We start from the raw sequence: 23,828 nt of genomic DNA, 5'->3' as shown, positions 1-23,828 counted from the left end.
CTTTGCAACACACAAGTCCCCAGCTCTGAGGATTTATAAGCCCGCACTTCAGCTAATTTCTTGTCCTGAGTTTGGAGATGGGCTTCCTCTCTTAGTATATATTCTGCCGAAGCGAGCACAGGGCTTCCTCTCTTATACCAAACTCAATTCTTGCCGAGGTCCTAAGGTTCTCAGAGCAATAGATCGTTTTCTTTTCTTTTTCATTTTTTTCTTTTCTTTTTAAGATTTTACTTATTTTAGAGAGAGAGGGGAAGGAGAAGGAGCAGAGGGAGAGGGACAAGCAAACTCCATGCTGAGCACAGAACCCAACAGGGGCCCCATCCCAGGACCCCGAGATCATGACCTGAGCCAAAATCAAGAGTCCGACAAATTACCAGCTGAGCTGCTCAGGCGCCCCTTTGAGTGATGGGTGGTTTTTCTTCCCAAACACAGTCATTGTGTAGATCAGCCTCTCTGATCAGAACCCCTCTATGAGGCCTTGGTTCTGGGGTGGCAATCAAGGTACAATGCTGCCACTTCCACACATAAGGGACAACTTGGCAGCAGTGGCCTGATAACATTTCTTAGGGAAACGTATTTATTGAGCATCTACCACGTGTCAAGCACTGTGCCACGAGGATGATTTGGTGAACAAATTGTCATTTACATTTTACTTGGGACGGAGATGGACAATAAACAAAATAAATACATTATAAAGGTGGAAATCAGAAGTGCTAAGCAGGAAAAAAGAAAGGCACAGAAGGAGCACAGCTATGGCTGGAAAGCGGCAGGAGGCAGGAAAAAAATTCCAATTTAAATAGGATGGTTAGGAAAGGTGATATTTGAATGAAGACTTTAGGAAATAATTCCTTTGACATGAGATTCCTACTGAAAAGGTAGCAGGTTCCACCTCCCTAGTGAGACCTCCCGCACCCTTCCTACCATGGCACTGTTTGCCGCATGGTATTGATCTGGCGTGCGTCTCCTCTGAAAGCATAGTGCCCAAAGCAGTGTAAGGCTCTGTCTGCAGGGTATTCTCAAGGTCTGAAATACAGAGAGAAAAGAGTGAAACCAAAGAATCATTTTTTTGGCGCACCGACAAAAAACACAGCAATGTTCATTACTTAGAACTCTCCGCAGGGATTAAGCATGATTATATAGCCCCAGTTTACTAAAATGACCAGGTTTCACCACCAAGTACACACAGCAGACACTTGGCATCCCATTTTTGTAGTGTTTCACAAGCATCTTTAGCAGAGTTAACAATGTAGGCCCAGATTTCTTTCTCCCTAGAGACACTACACATTTCTCCAACTTGCTGTGTTCACATTGATTTCAAAAGGAGCTTTGCACTCACAAGAAAAACACGGAGGGCTGAGTATGTGACCCGTGGTTTTTATAGCCACACTATTAAAAAAAAGGGGGGGGGGGAGAAACTCAAAGCATTTTCACATTTTCACATTGACAGGAATTGGCTGTTTTGACAAGGGAAAGTCATGGCATAGGATTTTTTAGATAAATTAACAGAATGAAAGTGCTAAATTAAAATTGCAACATTGATTTCCTTTTTAGCTCAGCTGTGCATTATATAAAAGGGTCAGAGGAAGGATTTATTATGGGCGATGAGTCTCTGTCGTCCAGTAAGATAGACCACCGTATAAAATAAAGTTGTCCGTTTCAGACACCCTTTGTCTCCAAGGAAAGCTGTCTAGGAGGCCCACGGGTGGCAAAGGCACTGAAAGGAAATGGAAATTGATAATCGGTCCTGTTAGGCTGATTCTCTGCATGTTCAATTCATATCCTTTTGAAAAGAAGAGATTAAGATGAAACCTCATTGAGGAATACACATTTCGAAGAAAATAGAAACAAAGGTTCTGCAAGGCTATTTCAGTTGGTGTCAAATGTGAGAACAAGGCGACACAAACTTATATGCAGAAAGGGCATTAACAAAATCCCCAGACAAAGAAGAAGCTAATAGCAAATATATGCAGCCGCCTTTGTGGATGCTCACAGGAGAAGTGGTACAACTTGATTTACAAAGGACCTGGATAATTATTTGTTACTTGGAGCCAACCCTGCTTCTCCCTCTGCAGAGGGCAGGCACTGACCATCTGCGTGTCTTAGTTTTGCCTTTGTGTGGATGAGAATTAGCCACATTTTTGTGTCTGGTAAGCTTTGCATGAAGAGATGTTTGAAGCACTGGCTTTGTTTTGTTTTAAATCTTTAAACTGTTCCCTCGGCTTCAGCCAGAGGATTATTGCACATCTAACCACAAATAAATTGAAATATCAGCTGAAGAGAGCGCATGTTGCTCACTGATGGACGGCAGGTGGTAGAGGGTTTTGTTTTCAGAAAAGCGCAGGAGGCTGGAAGTGACAGGAGTGATCCTGAGAGAGGGCTGCAACTGTCAGGATGGAGTCCTGGAGGTCAGTAGTTCCTGAGCTGACCTTTTTAAACAAACCCAGAGACGACCTTTTACTGCGTCCTCACAGCAGTAGAGCATTCATGCCAGAAAGGTTGCCCCTCCCTCTAGATATTGAGAGTTTGAACAAAAAGCATATTTTCTATGATAGGGCCCATGTTCAACGCTTCACTCACAGGGCAGCCTGACACTCCCTCTCCTGTCAGCCCCTGACACGCGATCCTAACTGCTCACCTGCTCCACACACACACTAGCGTTTGTGCTCTCCCTCAACACCTCTCTGGGGTCTTTGGTATCATCTTCCTGTCAGATGGTGGAAGGCCGTGTCATTGCCCTGAACGGTGCTCGAGCACAGAGGTGTTACACAGGACTCTTACCTGACTTCTGGGGACACGCCGAAGGGCCCAGATGTGTTGTCAGTGGCATAAAATTCACTTCCCCGTGTTCGTGAGCCAGAGTTCTGGAAGGCACAGGATAGGGCTTGCTTTTCAAAATCCGTCCTGCCTGGCCTCTGTCATGTCACCAGAAATCACAGAAAGTAATGCCCCTAGTGTGCTTCGTACTGCGGGCCTCTGTTCACGATTGCCAGTATCGGAAGGCAGGGGCCTGTTGCCTCCAAAGCCTATGAAACACAGTGAGGGCTTTTTTGCCTCCGTCACTAAATAGTATTCTATTCCTCAGCCTCCCATTAAAAATGTTCTACGTGACCATAGCGTTTGTCTCACATTCCGAGATGCGCTGTATGGGAGCTGCGCTCCTTCCTCTGGTCAACGTGCAGATGTGGTGTTCATCCTGGGATCTGGGATTCCAGGGCCATGCACCTACATTTAGAACCTTCTTTTCATTTAGGGGTTAGCCCAGTCAGTTTCTCACTAAATTTCAGTCTTTAAGTGACCTGGTCTAAAGCACTGAAACGTAAATCATTAAAAGCAAACAGATGAGCTTTTCAAAAGTTTTGAGACAAATTCAAGTGACTATGAAACTAAAAATTAGATTTTTTTTTTTTCATTTTGGCTCTATGTATTTCTCTAGCCTTTTGAGTAAATAGTAAGAGGAAAATTTGGTGAAAGATCCATCGGAAAAGACCTAATTTTTGAATCTGGCAGAAAAAAAAAAATGTAAACAAAGACCTAGAACCTTAATCTCCTGACTTGGTACTCTCTTCTTTTTTCTCTCTTTTCATTCTTTCTCTCTCTTTCTCTCTTTCTCTCTGTACTCTTTTCAATGAACATAGCTATTTCCCATTACTCAAGCAGAGAATTTTAATAATGTAGTTCATTATTACCAGACCTAATTTTTGATGTCCTCCTCATCTCTGCCCCTTTACAGAAGCCAAGAAGTATGGAATCTATTGCATAATCACCTGCTGTTTTTTACAAATGAAAGTAGAAAGTGTAGAAATTTTGGTATTTTCTACCAAAATAGAAATATTTAGGTGGTCTACCTGCTGGGAAGCCCGAATTTCTGACTTGAAAAAAAAACTGGTAAAAAGAAATAGAAAAAGCATCTGGGCAGAAGTTTAAGGGTGGGGGGGGGGGGGACAGAAAGGAAAAGAAAGGAGGTGTTTTCATAATAGAACCTAAAGTTTATAAAGATGCCCAGAAAAGGGAAGGTCAGCCTGAACTGGGACGAGATGCAGAAAGTCTACCAGGAACATCTCCTTTTCCTGGGTGTCAGCAAGGTCTTTTTAGGAAGAACCAAAAAGAAAATTAAAAAGGAAGAATAAAACTAAAAGTGACATTTGAAAAGAAAAGACCAATGAATAGATGAAGTTATCATTAGAGCTCCAAAAAAGGAGAAGTAAGAATATATTTGGTAGAAGAATGAAAACAGAACTGTACCTCAGATCCAGAAGAGAATTAAAGAACAAAGTGTTTTTTTTTTTAATTTTTATTTATTTATGATAGTTACAGAGAGAGAGAGAGAGAGAAAGAGAGAGAGAGGCAGAGACATAGGCAGAGGGAGAAGCAGGCTCCATGCACCAGGAGCCTGATGTGGGATTCGATCCTGGGTCTCCAGGATCGCGCCCTGGGCCAAAGGCAGGCGCCAAACCGCTGCGCCACCCAGGGATCCCAAGAACAAAGTGTTATATATAACTCTTTGGCAGTAAAATCCAGAGAGAAGAAGTAATTTCTTATCAAATATAAACTACCAAAATTTTGAAAATACATAACCAACTAAGCCAGCTAGGTGGCTCAGTTTGTTAAGCTCCTGCCTTTGGCTCAAGTCATGATGTCAGGATCCTGGGACTGAGCCCCACATGGGCCTCTCTGCTCAGCCGGGAGCCTGATTCTCCCTCTCCACTGCTCCTGCCCCTCACATGCGCGCGCATGTGTGTGTGCTCTCTCTCTCTCTCTCTAATGAATTTTTTTTAAAAGAAACTATATAACTAATAATCATCCATAGAATTGGAAAGCGAATATTTAAACTTACCATTCAAAACGTATCAGGAGCAAGTAGTTTTGCAGCTGAATAGCTGATAGTTTTATCAGAGTTTCCATGTTATTTAAATAATTCCAGCTTTTAAAAAATATAGAAAACTGCCTAATAAATTTATGAACCTTGATCAACGTTACTACCAAAACCCAGATTAAATACTGCAGTAAAAATATATAGACCATTTTCCACTTATGAATAAAGGTGCAGAATTGTAGACCAAATAATATTGAAAATTAAATTCTTGATAGTATAGTGAAACTAAAAGCTCCACGCAGTAGATTCATATTATGGATTAAGTTTGTCTTCTGATCTTCTCTTTATTAACTTGGTAGGATGTGGATAAAGCCCAGTATGCAGTAGGTTGAATCAGTATAAGAGAAAGATAACAGTGCTTGACCTAGCTTCCTCTAGGCGTCCTCTACAATTATACAGCAATAATAAAGCTTTCACCTATGATTCTGAAGTAATCTTTTAGTGAAGATTGTTCAGGAAAAAAGGCTTTGTTCATCCATACATTCATATATACAGTACTTGAAAGCATCAAATAAATGAGTTACTCTTGATGATGATAAGGCATTCAATCAATAAAGGTTTTATTTGGGGAATCTGTAGTGTTAGCACATTCAACCTGTCATTATGCTTTTTATCCTAGGGGGACTTGAGTTTCATGTTCGAGTATCTGCTGGGTATTAGAAGACACTAACCAAAATCAGTAATTCGTCTGTACTACAAACCATTACAGGAAAGAGATTGTGTACAGAAATGGATTCTGAAAAAAAAAAAAAAAAAAAAAAAAAAAAAAAAGAAATGGATTCTGTGAGAAAAGCTACCCATTTCTTGCATTTCACGTGGGCAATCTATATCTAGGCCTCCTAAAATGGTGTCTCAGTAAGACACACCACAGCCACCCTTTAGAAGGTATCCAAGATGCACTAAATTTGGGTCTCCTCACTGAATATTGAGTCAGCTGGAGAGATCAGTGCCTAAAAAAAAACATTTTTTGGTGCTCAGTAAACATTGGTTTAATTAATTGAATCATTCAGACAGAAGATTATCCAGACTTTCAAAGCACTTTGCTTCTCTTCTCTATACACTAACATATGTACAACTGAAGTCACTGATTTAAAAATCATTAGATAATGCTGAACTGTGTCTCCTCTATTAGTTTAAGTGAATGTACCTTACTTTTAGAACTATATTCAGAGAATATTTAAGCCTCAAGCGTGGGGCGCCTGGATAGCTAAGCCAGTTAAGCATCTAACTCTTGATTTTGGCTCAGGTCATGATCACAGAGTCGTGAGATCGAGCCCCACGTTTGGCTCCACGCGTGGGCAATAATAACCCTAAGTGGAGTCTGCTTAAGATTCTCTCCCTCTTCCTCTGCCCCTCCCCCCTCTTAAATGAATGAATGAATAAATAAATAAATAATAAATTTTAAGCCTCAAGATCCTCAATAATGTAGAGTATGAATTCAATAACCACCCTAAATGACACCCTGACAGAAGTAATCCATTACCTGAAGAGAGGCTTCCCAAACCGGCTGGTAGAGCCTAAGCATCATGGACAACACCAACACCAGCCCTCATTCACACAGTGCTACTCTTCAGTCAGTCCCTTCATCATTGGTCAGCTTTAACTCGAGCCCAGCCCTGCAGGAAAGTGTATGGGGCACCAGATTCACCAGCACCTTAAGTTGCTACTGTTTTCTCTTCCGTAATGAAAGGTTATACTGAACCAGGCTTTACCCACAACAGGCCAGCAACATGAACTTTTATTGTCCTGTTTTTTCAGGCTTCTTCTTCTGAGCTAGCATCTCCCCTCTGGCCTCATCATGTACAGAAGGCTTCCCCGGGGGAAAGCTAATTGCATAGAGGTCTTATATCTTAGGTTGGTCAAACACACAAGCACTGCGTACTTCAGCACTGTCAACCACTTTACTTTGAAGAAGCTGAATATCTTTTACATATAGTACCATGGCCTCTGGTTCAGGGGGCTGGTGTATCAGTCTTGTAGAAAATTTTCCTCACATACATGAATACTTGCCAAATATGATCGTGGTTCCACTTCCAGTTTGCAAATGCGCTCTTCACAGCCAGTTCATCTGAGGTGGGATCGACCAGCAGGTGAAAGATGGGAATATCTAGCACCAAGCGCGGACATTCACCATCTAGGTTGTTAATGGGAATGTAAACTTAACTACAGCATCTTGATAAAGTCCATGCTGTATGAATATTGCTTCGAACCACATTAATGCAGAGCGAGAAGGTGACTCTGCATAGATACTTGGTAACTTCTGCTTCACAACCATGGTAAATTCTGCAAGAAAAGTATATTCCAGGTGGAAGGTTCATAAGAAGCATGTGTGCCATTCATTGAGGGTGTTGCTGGGACAGGAGATGTCGGCCTAGTTATGAGCAAAGCATTTTGGGGAACAGAAGGCAGCTGTTTCTTTGGAGCAGCACATGGAGGACTAATTATCACAACCTCTGTTAATATCTTCTTTTCATCGTCAGGTCATTTGCATACAGGGCTGTGGACATGCTCCACAAATGGACCACAAATGGTTCATGATGTGGACTACAAACAAAAAAAATTAGTAATCTGTGTCATCAAACTCTTTTGTCTTCAGAATTCACTTCACTGCTCCCCAGCCTTGGTTTCCTTCCAGCTAAACAGGGGCTGACTCCGGCCTTGAAAGACTGTCAGGAGTAGGAGGTAGGATAATGCAAATCACTCACATCAGTGCCCAATTTTAAATGCTTGTGAAGTAGATAGTACCTTTAACGGGTCTTAAAAGCTTATAAAATCCCAGCTTTCACTCTCTCTCACCAACTGTTGTTTACAGATCTTCTAACTCCCTTACTGACAACTTATTTTTCCAACATCAGTGTATTTGCCACTACCACCTCTAATCTACATACAGTCTTTTTTTTTCATATTTTTACAAACTGGTTTCATTATTCTAGTGAAACTTCTGCCATACTCATTGACTTCTACTTAAAAAGACTGGCCTACAAAAGACATCACCAGCCAATCAAAAATGTTCTTATTTAATCCACAAATTGTGTATGCAGGGATGTATATACATATAAAAACAATGATTTCTTAAGTTGTAATACTGCATATAATGGTCTAATTCTGCTTTTTATTTCTCCACCCAAAAATATATTATGTAAGAATTTTCTATACTTCTTACAAAACTGCCAAATATGATTTTCTTTTTAATGGCCATCTAGGATTTTGAGAAATTAATGCCAATTTAGCCAATCTGCTATTTTAAATTTTTTAAATAATAAAATCAAAATCCATTTTGATGAAAAACCAGAGAACTTAATACAGCCAGTTCTGCTCCTTGAGGACTTTTCTCTCAAACATAAAATGCAAGACTATGAAAGAAGTCAGAGCAGGAGAGGACCCCAAAGCTAGTAGCCAGCCTTAATTCTGTGTGTTGACACAAAACATTGGTGAAGGCAAGTAGGGAATGAGGCTCCCCAGATTGTTATATGTGTAATAGGATTCAGACCATTGTATAACCAGTAACGGCTTCTTTAGCCGTAAATCAAAGACATCCCATTTAAACTAGGGTCTCTTTTTCGATAAATGAATAGATTGCATTTAAATTATAAACTTAGAAAGGAGAAGTAAAAGGATTACTGAGTGTGGGAGATGAATGAAGAAAAGCAGTAAAGCCTATGTGATCAGAAGGCTAAGTCTCTCAGTCCATCTGACATAAGAGATGGATTATAATGTCTCTGAAGCAGGGGACAGTTTACTTAGGAATTTGGCAGTAATTTGCATTTAAGGAATCCATTAGTGCCATCATATATACAATTCCATCATTGGATGACTAACAGGAATATATGGTATTTGCTTATGATTTTATAGATTCTAATAAAACACGACATTATCTTTTTGAATCATTCTTATTCAGGGAAAACCCACTTTCCTAGGACTGGCTGACGTAACCCACATCAGCCATTAAATGGCATAATGATGCTGTATCTTTTGACATTGTCTGGATATCTTTCTCTGTGTGGCTTATTCTGTCCTAGAAAAAGTATCTCAAAAGAGCAGTGCTTGAATTAATCCCTGCACGATGATCAACAGAAATTTTTCCTAGAAATAACTAAGCCTGTCAACTGCTCCGATATTTACCTCATGCAAAGACCTTCATCCAGAAATTCAAGAGGTAAATTGTGCTCTTAAAAAATGGTATCATGGTTTTCTTTGAAGGAACAATGTTATTTGTGAAATTTTCTCCAAAAATCACCTTAGAAGATATAAATGCAAATACATATTTTACATATTCTTCAGTTTTAAAAATTGGCACTATCTATCTATAGAGGAGATATAGGGAGTATGGAATTCAAGAAACAACAGACATCTATCTTGGAAGCATTCACATCTAGAGTCAACTCAAATCAGAAACATCCAATTAACTACTCCTCTCTGCTTTTTTCCTTCAGTTACTCACATTGATTTCTGGGATACAGCTGGAAGTAGAACAATGTTTATTCCCTGCTTTTGTTGATGGTAATTTTGGTGCTGTTGTTTTATACTTCTAAAATTTGGACTTTTATTTACAAATAGGATTTTAGGAATGATGATGTAATTTTCACATAGCATTGCTCTTGGAATAATGAGATACTATATTATGGCTGCTGACAATGATGAGAAAAAAACCTAGAAATGAACCAGTCAGTATTTGAGGAACATACTATATTTCTTCCATTCTAAGACATGAATTTTTTTCAGGATGTCTTGCAATTAATTTCTCTTTAACAGATTCTAAATATCTAGAAGTTTTAATAATAATTTTAAAAATTTATTTTGCTTATAATTTTCCTCTTACTATATGCATAAAAGCGATGTATAGTGACATCTTAAATGTGATGAAATACAATGTTGTGTTTTCAATTTGTAGTAGATAAAGATAAAACAATTCACTGTTTGGGGAGTACTTTAACTGGCATACTAATACATCAGTGTAGATCCTCTCCCAAACTCCAGTAAACAGAGAAAAACACATTGTCTCGGAAAGTTATTTCACAAAAAATTCAAAATCTTATCCTAATCCTGTTCAGAAAGTCACTTTCTGAAATCTAACTAATGGGGCTTTGGGCTAGAGTGGATTAATGAATTCCATATATAATCCCTCAAAACTCAATTTATTCATTGAATTCACTTCTTTCTCTACTAAACATATTCCCAAAATTTGATGGGTAGCCAGATTAATTAATTGGTTACATATTCTTATTCTTCCTTTCTGATAGTCAGCAATGAATACAATCCAAAGTAAGAAAGAAAAAGTAGCACAAAGATAATCCCTAATCTGAATAACTACTTCTGGATAACAGAGAGCCTATAAGTCTTTCTACAGAATTCAAAATATTGGATCCAAGTGTGGATGTCTTACATGTCTTTATATGTATGCGTGTGTGTATACACAGAGTAAGCGCACACATATATAATAACATAGTTATATGTATTTAAAGGGATTTGGCCATAATCTTCTAAAACCACTATTAAGAAGGCAAAAATGCACATGTTAAAATTTCTTTCTCGGTTAATAGAGATGAGGGTAAAAGTTATTGGGGTTTGCAAATTTATTTTAAATAAATTATTTTAAAATACCCACTGACCTACATTTATAGAAAGAAAAACAGTCAACCACAATTGTAATTGTTATCCTGTCAGGTATTTATTAATAGACAGGCGGCTGTCATCTTTGTTAAAATGCTCTAAGTTGACAGAATTTCATTTACATAAATGGGTGGAAAATCCTTTTCTTACTTGTCCAACAAACTGGAGACAAAGTGCCTGCCAATGTTTTAATTTCTTTTTCATGTTCTGGTTAGAGAGTGAGAAGAATGCTTTCACTCCACAGTGTCATGAATATGATAATCTATGGAAATCACGGAAAGCAGGTACTTAAGTTAAGCATATACTGTACTATGGGAATCCCTGATGAATTCAAGTCTATTCTGTTTAGAGAAGATGTTGTTGCCTGTGAAGTGACAGACTGCCAGATGTTCATGAAGTAGCACGGTAATGGGCTCAGATCGTAGCATCTTTCCCCAACCCCCACCAATGACAGCATTTACTTTAGGCTACAGAATGGTCTTGCTTTCATTCTTTAAGAACTAGTGTTTACATTTACTTCTCAACTATCAAATCTTCATTTTCGTAATTTTACTTATTTAAACATGTGGAGCATAAAATTATATAACTATGTGAGTAATTCTTACTTTATGGAGTGTATGCAGTCTAAATGTGAAATAAACAATTCTCCATCATGTAAAACATGCTTAAGCCATTGATTTTCCTTATAAAGTCTGGAAAAAAGGGTTTATGGGAGGGCGGGGGAATGTTTACTTTAGCATATTAAGCACATCGCAAAATGTGCTAAAGCATATGTAAGTTAATAATAGAAAGAAAACTATAACATGTTCCAAGGATTTATATAAAAATAATGCTGATGATAAGGACTAGCATTATAATAAGTGCCTAATGTTTACCAAGCTCTGGCTTCATTTTATATACTTTATATAAAATTATATAATCCTTATTACAACCCTATGAAATGTTATTCCCATTTTATGAATGAGGCAACAGAGATCTTAAACGTAAAACAAAATTTGACCAGGTCCAAAGCCCAGTACATAATGGAACCCAGGTTGAAAGCCAACATCAAGGACTGCACTGTTTATCCTAAATATACTGTTACTCAAACATTCGTTCATTTAGGAACGTATAATGGGCCAACTATTCTTAAAAGGTCTAAGGAAACATCAGTGAACAAAATTTATGAATATCCCATTCTGGTAGCTCATATCTTCTAGAAAGGATGGAGATACAAAATAAGTGAATAAAGAATATGATGATTATCAAAAGGGAGATATACAGAGTATGAGTTGGAGGATCTACTTTCAGTATAAAGGCCCTAAGACTTTTTGAGAACAGAAAGAAGTACATGAGTATGGTTGCAGTATAGTAAATTAAGAGGAGAGTGGTAAAAAATAAAATTGAAGAGGTAGGCAGGAGCCAGATAAGCCTGCAGTCATTGCAAAGCTTTTAGATTTTATTTTAAGTACATTGGGAAATCATTGGAGAATTTTAAGCAGAGGAGTGACATGTTCTCATTTCTATTTAAGACAATTGCTCTGGCTACTATGTGGAGAATACATTATAGTGAGTCAAAAGAGAAAGGCAAATCAGTTAGGAGGCTACTGCAGTGTTTCTGGTAAGAGACAGTGGAGCCTTGGACTAGAGCCATATCAATGGAGATGGTGAGAAGTGGGGGACATTTAAGATTGTTGTGAGCATAGTTTTGCTGAAGGATTGGCGCTAGAGAGGAAAATAAGAGGAAAAAATGAAATCCAGACCAGCCCTAGGTTTTTGACTTAAGCAAATGGGTCAGCAGTTATTCCATTAACTGAAATAGGGAAGTTTGGGAGAGGAAGATTTGGAGTGAAATAACAAGGGATCTACCTAAGACATGTTAAGTTTGAGATCACTTTTCAACATCTAATTAAATGTTAATTAAGTCACTGGATGTAAGAGTCTAGAGCTCAGTATGAAGAACAGAACTGGAGTTGTAAATTTGAAAGCCATAGCTTAAAAAATGGTATTTAAAGCCATTAGATAAGATCAGATCACTTGGAAAGAGTATGCTGGCAATGGGGAAAAAAGAGTGTCTAGGACTGAGCCTTGGTTATTCCAACCTATAGGTTTCAGAAAAAAAGATTTACCCAATAAAGAAGATACAGAAATGATGTAGGAAAAGAGTAGGATAGTATTTTAAGAAGGAAGGAGGGATCATCTAGTTTGAATGCTGCTGGGAAAGTAAAATGAGCACAAAAGTATGGCCATATGATTTACAAAATAAAGGTTGTTGTTGGCCCCATCACCACAGCATTTCTGTGGCTGAGAATGGAGGACAAATTCCTGCTCTGAATAACTGAGGAGTGAATGGGAAGTGAGGGTGGGAGGACAGACACTACTAGCAGTGCTTAAGAGAGGTTTGAAGGGAAATAGGTAAATGAGGATGCAGGGAAGTGGTTGCAGAGACAGAGTTCTTTTATTTGTTTTCTGTATTTGTGTTTAGGATGGGAGAGATTAAAGCATATTTGTGCGTTAACAGAAATAATAAGAAAATGAGAGTGAATCAGGGGATGGTAAGAGATAAAAATTAAAGAAGCAAATTCCTTCATGTGATCAGATGTATAGAAGAAAGAGCCCTCAGTGGATCTTTTGAAAGAACCAGGACGCTTCCCATCATAACAGAAGAAAAGATAGGGGGTGATAGTACAGATGAGAGAGATTTATAAAATTCAGAATAGAAAAGTTACTTCAGTATTTTTAACACCGATAATGTGAGACCAGATCCTCAAATGAGAATGAAAAGGGGTAGCCCTTTAGAGTTTAGGAGCAAGAAGATATAAAACTGTCCCTAGGTAGAGTGAGAAAGCTGATGAGCCATGTAGTAACACAGCAAGGCTTGTTGGCACTAGTGAATGTCACTTGAAATCATGGTCGCAGAGTTGTGCAGGGAGCAGTTGTGCTCTGTAGCGTCTTCAGTTTTCAAGTGTAAATATGGACAGATTGGATGATTGGGTTATATATGGGCATTGATTTCACCTGTTGGATATGAGATAGGGTTAGAGGTTGTGTGATAGGATTTGATCTTAAATGATCAGATAAATGTGTATCATCAAAAATTGTGATAAATGTTGCATATGTTTTTGTAGGATTATTTATGTTTAATCCCATTACATTACAAACTATACTGCAAACTCCCTGAGGATAGGGATCATATCTGTTTTGCCCCCTATTATGTCTTCACTGCTTAGTGCATAGACTGAGTCTTTCATAAGAACACATCTTATTAGAGCTTCTCCTTGGTATCTTCTCCTAAAGCATCAAAAATCATACAGTAACTTTATATGAAATAACAGCCAAACAGCTCAGAAAGGACCCAGCCAGTCAATGTAGAGGAGAAGGTGAGAGGCTTGGAGGTGAGAGACCTAGGTTTGGGTGTGCTCTGCCATTACCATTACGTGGCACTGGGCTTCGTGTACTCACCATATCTGTGGGCCTCAGGTTTCATCAATATTATAATAATTCTGTTATTGTGGAAATTAAATCAGACAATATACAAAAATAATTTCTAAAACTGGAAGTACTGTTAACTATGTTATTTAGTTTTAGAGTTTGGTCCTAATACCTCTCGGGACATGCAATGTTCACCAACTGGCAGATATCTGATGAAGCTTGCTGAGAAAATTATGTACAGATTATTCTTCTCCAAGCCTAATGGCCAGTTTCTTTGACTGCTGTTTTCATTTTGTAGTATTAGCCATTGCCAAACATGAGGCTCATCTTTATAATAGACTTTGGCAGTCAAGAGCAGGAGTGTCTAAGTACCATCAGCATGGACTATTGACCATAGGGCCTGCATGAAGCCCACAGAAGTCAAGTGAGTTATTGTTTCCAGAAGCTTGATGTTTGATCTAATGCAATAATTACCTAGATTCACAATTGTTCAAAGTACATTTTCAATAAAATAATGGCTTCTTAAGAACTGTGGCCTACAAATATTTTTTGTTGTTTGACTTTTTTTTTTTTTGGTTTCTGTTTGATTCTGTTGTTTGATTTTTTTTTTTTTTTTAAGCCGGAGAGCGAAATAGTTGGTCATTATTATTTTCTTGATAGAAAACTTTAAGCAAAGGTCCAGGAAAATACAAAGAAATTATTTGTGTTGAGCTCTAAGCCTTGAATCTAAATTGATTTGTTGGAACTATACCTTGCAATACCTTATTATTACAAATGTGTTAGTCTGTAGGATATTGTACAATTTTAAAGCAAGTGTTATTATCAGGGATTGGCTTATGTAATATTATGGATGAGGGCAAAAATTACTTGTTTGGTCATTAAACATTAGATGAGTCTCATTCTTGCCAAGCATTGTGCAGAGAGAGAACCTTTCTGGACATTTTGTATGAAAAGTGTTCAGACTACACTGAACATTACTTACTGTTCATTAAGCTGTGATCACATCGAGGTTAGTTGAAATTTCTTGTCAGTATAGCTTTTATATACTGACACTTTAGTATTAATTACTAATTATAAATTAACAGTAGTTAATTTATAATTAGTTATTGTGTTAATTAGGCCAACTATATACAAAGAACTAAGGGGAAGATAAAACAGCTACAAAAAGTATCCTGTCCTCAAAATGTTTATGATACACTCATAAAAAGAAAGAATGCATAAATAATGGTAATATAGTTTAGAAAGTAATGAGGAAGAGACAGAGAGGAAAATCCAGAATCTGTGGGGGCAATGATTGCCTTCCGTAGTGACCCCGGTTACAGAGATGAATTTTATCTTATGGTTGTTTGCTAGTGTCTCCATGTTTGCACGCAGAAGCTGTTGTTTATGGAGCACTTTGCTACACATATGAAAGATTCTTTCCCATGTTAAATACTTCCTACAAGTATGGTAATTAATTATCTTAGAAAATTCTTTCCTTTCAACTAAAAACTTGCACTTCCTTTTATTTTCTCTCCAATGTAAATCTCCTGCTTAGTATAGAAACCCTAGAAATTGACTTTCAAAATGATGATCATTTTTTCCAATATGTCCTGAACTATAATTCCAAATAGGGTTTTTGATTGGATCAAAATGTGATATTTTATGCTCTATACCACACTTTCAGGTAAAAAGGCTTAAAGCAGTCATCCTGGTGTTTCTGTGTAGGGAAAATATTAAGTATCATATTGAATAAATATAGAAAAGATTGATTAATCTTCTACTCTTGCTCCAAATATAGCCTGACTCCTGAATGCTTTTTCTCATATTTATAGCAGTCCCATTTTCCTCATCACCCCATTTTTCTGTTTTTCTCTGCTTCTATCCTATTGTATGAGGTAATTTTTATTCCATTTTCCCCTCATTGGTTTTTGCCCTTGACATTCTATGCAATATTTAGCCATGAAAACAGTAGCATTTTGAAGGTAGATTTCCAAAGCAAATCATTCCATCCAAGTCCTCCTACAGGCATTGGAAGGACTATAGCTTAGGAGGTCTTTGTTTGTGTGAGGCTAATCTTTATATGACATTTTTATAATGCAGAATACTCACTTCATCTTCATATTGTAAAGATGTTTAAAAATTCTACATAAATACAAATTATGCTCACTATAATAAAATAACACTTTGGTTCTGTACTGCTTTATAGTTTTCCAAATGGTAAAAGCTGTGTGTTTTAATGATATATTAGAATCTTCCTATTTCAAACAGTTGTTGTGAAGAGCAAGGAGGCAAAATGGTCATTGTAATCTCCATTTTGCACAAATGAAAACTGAGGCCCATAGAGAGCAAGTGACTTGTCTTAAAGACCAGGTGTCTTAGTCTCTGCACCCCAGTGATCACTCGGTACATTGGACTGCTTTAGTAGAAGCATCCATTTTCTTCCAACATCCTGTAACCACATGCCAAACGCATCTACATGTGTGTCTGTGTCTTAGTGACTTGGTGATTTCATGTCTGGTATCACGTATGTCCACTTCTAATGTGCATGTGGTTGATTTCGTATAGAACGTTTCTCAGGTGAGTTGTAACTAAACCAAACTGTGTAAAGATAGTTACGGTGCAGTGTTGGTTGTGATCTGTATGCATTCCTCTATTTATACAGATTATATTAGCCTTCATTTAAAAGACTATTTTATTTATTTTAATTATTTACACAGGTTTTATTATTCCATAATTAGAAAATAGAGACGATATCTTTAGTTGTACCTTCCACCAGTAAAGCCTAAAACAGTTTCCCATCCAGCCTTGGGAATTTGATAAACATTATCCTTATTATCCATATTTTACAGCGTAAAAAGACTTAGAATATTGTGTAAATAGGATGGGAAGAGTTATAATTTGTGACTCAATCCAATATTTCCGTAGATGTGATGTGGATGTGATGTAGATGTGATGTGGATAAAACTGTGGATGTGATGCCACCTGGTCATAAACTCTAAGGATTTCTTTTTTTTTTTTTTTTAAAGATTTATCTATTTTAGAGAGAGAGTGAACAGCAGGGAGGAGCAGAGAGAGAGAGAGAGAGAATCCCAAGCAGATTCTCCACTGAGCACAGGGCCCAACTTGGGGCTTGATCATGACCCTGATATCCTGACCTGAGCCAAAATCAAGAGTCAGAGGCTTAACTGACTGAGTCCCCCCAGATGCCCCATAAACCCTGAAGATTTCTAACTGTTAATTTGAAAACAATGCAAAACATATCACTGAAAAGAAACTTACAAATTATCTGGTCTGACCCCCTCATTTTACAGATGAGAAAACTGAGACCAGAGGAGTCACTAGCTCCCATAGGTCACAAAACAAGCTGACATCAAGGCAAAGATCAGAGCCCCATCTTCTAACTCTCAAGTGCTATTTCCTATATTGCCTCCCCCGGAAAGATGTCTCCCATGGGGCATTGCTCCTTGAGATGAAGTATATTAAATTCACATTTGGCTGCTAATCATTTTCTCAGCAGCTCTATGGTATTTCATTAACTGCTGCATGTAACACTCTGGCCTTTCACCTGTATTAACTTGAGCTCATTAAACTTGAGGCCAATAATAAACAGGACTGAAGTAATACAGATATTTTTCATGGTATGTGTTCAGCATTTTTTTAAAATGGTGTCTACTGTATGAAACATTTTTTCCTTGCATAGGTTGTAGAATGAGAAAAAAAGCATAGATTTCAAGGAATGGATTATATGTGTAATATGCCTCTTCATATCACTTAAAAATATATTACATACTCATCTAATAGAGAGCTTTGTAAGGACTATAAAGAAACATGAGTGACAGCATAGCACAGGCTCTGACATCTGGCAGACTGGGATTTGAATCCTGGCTCTGCCATTTAGTAATGATGAGAGTTGGAACAAGTGGCTTAACCTTCTTGAAACTGTGTTCTCATCTGTAAAGGGGACAAGGACAATCCCCGTTTCACAGGGTTGCAGTAAAGAAGGGATAATGTATTCACATGCTTTGCAGAGGGCCTAGGGTATAGCAATGCTCAGGTAATGTGCTGATTCTGATGAAGATGATGCTGACAAGGCAGTTCCTTCATTTTTTGAACTTCTAATCACCTCCCACTACAGCTGTTGTTGAGGGGGTTGATGTCCTCCGTGTCTTCTCCCCACTTCGTCATTCCTACAGATTATGAGTAAGTGTCCTCCAGAGTGCCAGGAAAGAAAAACTAAGCCCAGCTTGCCCACCACCATGATTTCATGTTCATTTTGACTGAGAAGTAACTCTTTGCAAGCTTACAGCCTCTGCGGTTATCAGTTAACACGAGCTCTTTTGTGATTTTGAAGGTGTTTGAGATTCTGTTTGAGCAGGGGATGCTCAGAGAGGAAGGGTCATTTGCAGAAAGATGAGCAGCAAAGAGATAGGGAGGTGTGTCAGAGAAAGGTTCTGGGTCAGAAAGAATGAAAGCTGGGTGGTTTCAGGCAGAAGTCACTGTGAAAGTAGGGGTGAAGAGGCCAGCGGACAGTGTGGGAGTGAAGATCAATGTTGGACTGTTGGGGTCGGGGTGTGTAGTCAATATTTTTCTCTATTTTGCAGAGTACCATAGGCTCTTAAAACAACAACAACAAAAATCTTATAGGTCATCCATTTCACTTTTCTGCTTCTACCAAAACCCCGTCTCTAACATTCTGGATCATTATCTTCTTTCTGCCACAAATATCCTCCCTCCCACAACCCATCTTTCCACCACCAGAGGGATCTAATCACGTATTTTCAAATAGCTGGTGTTTCCCTTCACCCTAAAGAACAAATATCCAAGCTACTTTGCCCAGAATTCAGAGCCCTCCGCAGATTCCCCAGTTGAATCCCCTGCTATTGCCCAGTCACATATCATATTTTAGCTGTATGGGTTCATCCTGTTTTGTTTTGTTTTGTTTTAATTTTTCGTTTTTTTATTCATCCATTCCTTTATCTCTCGCATCCCTTTCCAGCACCACATACTATTTCTCCCTTTTATAATCTTTCATCACAGTTTAAATTTCCCCTTCACTAGGAAGTCTCTTAGTTGGAATTAAGTGCTCATTTGGATCAGGGTTACATCACAATGTTTGTGCATCTCTTCCTTTACTTATCCTATTCTTCCGTAAAACTGCCTATGGAACCCAGATGTCAGCTGAAATCACCCAGTCCCCTGCTTCTGGAAATTGCTACCAAATCCCTGGAGATTATATTCTCTAGGTCACTTCCTGCTATAAATTCTCCCTCTCACTGAATTCTGCATCTCCCTCAATCTTACTTCTTGTTGGTTCTTATTCTTTGAGCTATATGCCAAACCAACCATGAAACTCAAGCCTATTTTGCTGATTTTCTTCCAAATTTCTCTCTATGGCGTATAAGTTTGTAGGAGACTTAAGTTTTAAGGGTCAGAGAGGAGGATTTCAATTGCAGCAACACAAACAGCTTGAAATTGAATATGAGCTCTTCTTTATTAAAGTCCTCCAGCCCTCGTACCACCAGGCTCTGCTCCCTCTCTGTCCCTTCCCTCTTCCTTCTCTATTGGCTCTTTTTCCCCTCTCTTCTCTCTTCTCCCCACCGCTTCAGAATTCTGCATTCCTCATGCACCATGGTTTGGCCATCTTTTTGTTTTTGTTTCTCCTAAACCATGCCACAGGGCTTCATCTCCCAAACTCCAAGCAAAGGTTTTGTTTTAAAGGTTACCACTTTAAACAGTGAAGTTTGTTTCTTTAGAGGAACTTGAAGGGCATCATTTAAATATTTCAGCATAAAATAATTTTCTCCCCTCGGTTTCAAAGATTGCAGCCAGCCTTCCTCCCAAAACCATAAACTGCTTTAAAAAAAAAAAACAAAAAACTCACCTCCTCCTACTTGTCTTTGCAGGCCCAGCACCTTCCAAAAGCAGGTCTTAACTCCTTCATCCTCTGTTAGCATTCCATTAATGTTGATTTTCTCCTCTTGATTGACAGTCTTCCTAACATACATTCCAGTGTGGTCGTTCCACAACAAGATGTGCTCTGCTTCCCCTTCACAGAGGAAACTCCTTGCCATCTTGTATCTGATTAAACAGAGAGCACAGGGTTAGTCTGCTGGCTCTCCAGCACCTCTTCCAAAGTGAGGCCCTTCTCCCCCTGGTGTTTCTTCCACCAGGAGGATTTCCTTTCCCTTTCCTGACCCTCACACCTCCACCTTCACTGTTTGCCAACCTATCCTTCAGAACTTAGCTCAGATGTCACCCCTTCTAGAAGAGCTGTGACCCCTCAGCTTGGGTTAGGTACACATTGTCACTGCACATCTAGCATTCTGTGTCACCTCTGCCTCAGCCCTTGTCTCAAGGTACTGCCATTATTATTAACTATAGGTTCTTTGAGGTCACAGATTGTCTTTTAAAATACATTTCAAGTGTCCGGTACTTTTTACTTCAAAGGATCTTAATGTTAAATGGACCTATTTGTGTAAATTAATTTCTTTCTGAAAGTAATTGTTTCAGGTTATCTGACATTTCAAACAACCAGCAGGATTTTTAAAATGCATTCAAGGTATTCATTCATTCGTTTGTTAAGTTTCAAAAACATCTTGTGTCCCTATTATGGGCTGGATCAAAAAACGAATCTTCTAGGACCTCCAGCAGAGACAATAGAGGCATAGGCTAATAGTGATAAGGCAGTGCGGCAGATGCAGGAGTTAGAGTATGCCCACAGCGCCCTGGAGCACTGCGAGGGGCCCCTGCCACTGTAAAGGGAGGGGAGTCAGTTAAGGAGATTACTTAGATGCTATGAAAACCAAGCTGAGGCTACAATGCCAAATGGGCATGTACCAGATGAAAAAGACTGGCAGGGGCTTCCTAACAGAGGGGATGTATGAGCCAACATGGAAATACAGAGCATGGGACACAATGCAATATAAGCAGTTAAGGCTTATGGGAATAAATTGGCAGGCATGCACTTTACAAATATTATTCTATTTAATGCTTATATCAACATCGTGTGTTAGATACTGTCATTCTCATTTCGTTGATAAGGAAAATTAGTAGCAGAATGGTTAAGTAATTGGCTTATAGTCACACAGCTAATGAGTATAAAACTGTGATTTTAATGCAAATTTGACTTCTAAATCAGTACCCTAACCACTATGCAAATGTTGGCTTTCTACTTTCACTAAGACACATGAACTGTCATTGCTTTTGACTGATTCAGACATCAGATGGTTTATCAAAACTTGTACTCTTAAATTTATCAGACTAAACTAATAGTTATATTTCATTATTTTCAGGTATTTTGCATGTCCAGCTCCAGTATCACCATTTACACCATTGGGCACCATGTAGTATTATGATAAAATGTAGATAGTCCTTTGCTTTTTGTTTTCTACTGTCCAAATTTGATAATATCATGAAAAAATGCTTACTGTTGTAAGTGACAAGTGATTAAGCATTACATGCCAATTACTCATGGGAAAACTCTGAGTTTCTGATTCTAAGCCGTGCTAAAACAGATTTTGAAATAAAAATCAGGATCAAATGTAAGCAGTTGAGTACTTTTGTAATTGAGAGAAGGGAGGAAGAAAAGTAACTGAATTCGGACAGAACAGAACAGAGACTTCTCACCTGTCTCCCATGCTTACATCACGCTGAGCACACAGTGGTTGAAATAAAGATATGTTAGAAACACACTCAGAGAACTCATGTTCCCAGCCATTATACCCAGATTTTTTATTTTAAGTATCTAAAAAGTATTCCACTACCTTCCTGAGAGGTTTTGTTTGTTTGTTTGTTTTTGTTGTTGTTGTTGTTTTTTACAGAGCAACTCTTTGAAGTTTTATTTTTATTTTCTTCCTTTTCTTTTATACAATTCATGATCATTTGATTGAGATCAGTTTTCCAAGAAGTTTGGTATAACATTCCTTTTGATAACTGCAATAACAAGAAATACTTAATATGTAATTCAATCTGACAGTACCCTTAATGTATGGCAAGGAATACTTGGAAAATTTATGACCATGTTAAATGTACACATATCATATGTAAATTATTTAACCTGTACTGTAGTACAGGATAGTTTCTGATCTAGAACCAGCATTTGATATTATATTTGTTGCATAAATGGCAAAATATAGTGTAACTAAGTCTTATGTGGACATGTTTTTTGTAAAAAAAAAAAAAAAGTCAATTCTTAGTTGTGAAACATAGTAACTTATCCTTTGTCAGTGTATACATTTGCACACACATACATGAACACATGCATTTATATACACACATATGCACATACAATTTTATATGTATATATATTAGGATTTCAGGTTTATATTGAGTGTAATATATATTGTTCTTAGTGTATATGTGGATCTTTATATGTGTGTGTGTGTATACACATATATGGTTATTGCACTCAGTATAAACCTGAAATCCTTCTATCTTTTAACTTATTACCATTTGACTATCAAAGTAATTACTTTTCTTGCTGTTATTGTTTCCAATCAGATAAGACAGTATGATTAGGAAAATAGAGTTGATCCATTATAGCACTATACACCAGTGCTATTAGCCAACTTGCTGCCATTCTCATAAAAATTATGCAATTTAAACTGGAAGATACCAGTACCTGCCTCTATTAGAAACAAGAACCCTTTTCTACTTCATAATATGCTCAATTACCTTTAGATTGATCCATGAATAAATTATAATCCAAATAGACTGCTTTACCTTAAAGCTTTGCTGGCTTAAGATATCATTGTTGATTCATTATGTTGTCACTTTTCTATCGGCAATGTAATGCTTTTTATATCTGGATAGAGACAGTTTTAGTGTGAGATACTGTTATCTTTAAATGAGTAGGATTTAGCTTTTCTGGTAAGAACAAATTCATCAATGATGAATCCCTGGAGAAAGTATTGAAACAAAAATCATACCATTTCTGAGCTTTGTTCAGTTCATCAGTTACAAAGCAGCTTTTGATAGTCCTAAAGAACTTTTTTCTTCTTTTTTCTTTGTTTAAGAAATATAGCATGACGCTCAAAACCTCTCTGAGTTACCGCGGGCTACAACTTTTTCTGTAAGAAAATAATGAATGAAGAGGAAAAGCTCCTGCTGCTGGCTCTGTCAGGCTCTGCTGCTTCTCCTCCTGCAATAGGAAATCAATTAACTATATGTTCAGGCAGAGATTTGAACTAAATGCTTTATTAATCATCACTGATTGCGCACATACACACTGGCTAACTATGCATTCATCTTCACTCTTTCTTAGTTTTATTTTGCTGTTTGTTTTTTTTAGTTGTTTTTTTGGAAAGATCAGAACACAAATATATGCCCAAATGTAGTATGTGTAAAGGTGGTCATCTGGTGCAGGAGAGAATTGATCTTTGTATTTTCTGAAAACTTAACTTTTAAAATGCTCAGTACTCAGATATGGTAAAGGCATCTTAATAGGTATCAAAGTAATTTTTAAAGAGATTTTATTTATTTATTATAGAGAGAGATAGAGAGAGAGCATAAGCAGGGGGAGGAGCAGAGGGAGAAGGAGAGAAAGAATCTCAAGCAGACTCTGTACGAAGCACGGAGCTGGATGCTTGAGGCTAGATCTCCTGACCCTGAGATCATGACCTGAGCTGAAGTTAAGAGTCAGTCACTTAACCAACTGAGCCACTCAGGTGCCCCTATAACAAAGTAATTTTTTTAAAAGCACTAAACTTTCTTATACTAATTTGCAGAAAGCAAAATCACTATGGCATCCTCAGTGTTCAGAAGTTGGTACTATACCTTGGCCCCTAGGATCTCCATATAGCAGTGAGAAACTACACACAAATGGACCTATTTGACTTGGAGATGAATGGTGGAAAGTTGTGGGGTCAGTCACTGGTATCTCGTGCGGGTGTGCTTTCAATTTAAAGAAGAAATTAGCAATAATTTTCCTTCTTTTCCACTGATTCTTCTAATG

At 37.9% G+C, this 23,828-nt stretch overlaps 1 protein-coding gene and 1 pseudogene across 4 annotated transcripts in view; one reads left to right on the top strand and one right to left on the bottom strand.

Annotated features, from left to right (window-relative positions):
- The window catches only part of DPYD (dihydropyrimidine dehydrogenase), a 790,677-nt gene that overhangs the window by 741,813 nt on the left and 25,036 nt on the right, over positions 1-23,828 (top strand). The gene's annotated exons all lie outside the window — the stretch shown is intronic.
- On the bottom strand, positions 6,529-19,947 carry LOC140637711 (AKT-interacting protein pseudogene; annotated as a pseudogene).

Source organism: Canis lupus, chromosome 8 (assembly GCF_048164855.1).
Source record: "Canis lupus baileyi chromosome 8, mCanLup2.hap1, whole genome shotgun sequence".
Taxonomy (NCBI): Eukaryota; Metazoa; Chordata; class Mammalia; order Carnivora; family Canidae; genus Canis; species Canis lupus.
This window is presented reverse-complemented; position numbering and strand designations above follow the sequence as displayed.